Source organism: Morone saxatilis, unplaced genomic scaffold (assembly GCF_004916995.1).
Source record: "Morone saxatilis isolate NCDOM2014 unplaced genomic scaffold, NCSU_SB_2.0 Contig11, whole genome shotgun sequence".
NCBI classification, from domain to species: domain Eukaryota; kingdom Metazoa; phylum Chordata; class Actinopteri; family Moronidae; genus Morone; species Morone saxatilis.
In genome coordinates, this window is record NW_023339663.1 from 11,854,341 (window position 1) to 11,855,686 (window position 1,346).

The window sequence follows — 1,346 nt, forward strand, 5'->3', positions numbered from 1 at the left end:
CTCTCTTTTTTTTCTCTATTTTTTAAATTGGCTTTTTTTTTGTCTCCTCTTTAAAAATCCCGATTATTTTCCGTTTACAGACCACAGGCTCCCTCAGAATAAGCTTACCAAAAGTTGAAAAAACAATCCCAGGTTTGGCAAAGGGGGGCTGGGAAAAGAGAGAAAGAGAGTTGGCGTCCACTCGGCGTTTTAGTCCATGCACGACTCCGGTGCCTCTGTCCAACGTGCTGAAAGCATAACACAGCCAGGGTAACTATGAGGGGCCAAGAAAATATCTATATACTTTTGTTTGAGTGCCCACTTTAAACTGCTTTTTACTCGGCTGCTTCTCCGCGTCTTGTCACGTGTATATCCCCCCCCTTTGCCAAACCAGTCCTGTTAATATTTGATCACATGTTGGTCGGACATTTCCTTCCAGATAACAGCACCTATATCACAAACGCCAGTTCACTTCAGTGTATAGTCGCCTCAAAAAAAAAAAAAAAAGGGCTCCACTCTCACGCCAAATTACAACTGGCACCGCTGATACTGAGCCCTATTGTTCTTAATGTCATGCTTATGGCAAGTGTCACAGGTAAGTGGCACATGTTGCTTTTTTTTTCTTTTTTAAAACATGGGCACACCGCACAAAAAGAACATACATACATGCATAAAATATAAAGCCCTCACTGCCAACACACAGCCCCTCCAAAGACTACAGTCTACAGCCTACATCCACACATTGCGCGCAGACACAATGTAATATTTCCTTACCTCTCTCACTGTACCGGCATATCCTGAGCCGAAGAAATGCCACACAATCTTTTTTTCACACAAGCTTTGTCAACATCAGCCTCACCAGACATGGGTCTCGATACTGAGTTTCTCAAGTAGCCACTGAGTCCAACCCTTCCAGCAATGCGTTGCCAGACTAAACAGCAAGCACGACTATTTACTGGTAATCATCCTTTAGCCTATATGCTGTGTGTGTTTCCATTGCTACTTACCATTTTCCCCTACGCTGTCCTGGAGATAGAAGTGTCTTAATATCCACTCACTCCAACAGATGCTGGTAGGTAATGTGTCTTGTTTGAAGTCATCATATGAGAACTTCTGCTGTGCTCAGTAGATCGCCCACCACTTCGCTGACTTATGAATCTAATAACCCTTTGCAATATCGGCGTGCTTAAACTCTCTTAGGCAACACCTTGGTGGCTCTACAGTAAAGGCAAATATCAACAAGCCCGGGTTGTCAGAAAAGCTTGTACAGATATACGTAACACCCTCGCCCGGACAACGCCATTAGGGGTCTTACGTGATTGAAATAAGCGACGGCAATCCAAGTTTATGGGGGTACTAGTTCCTGA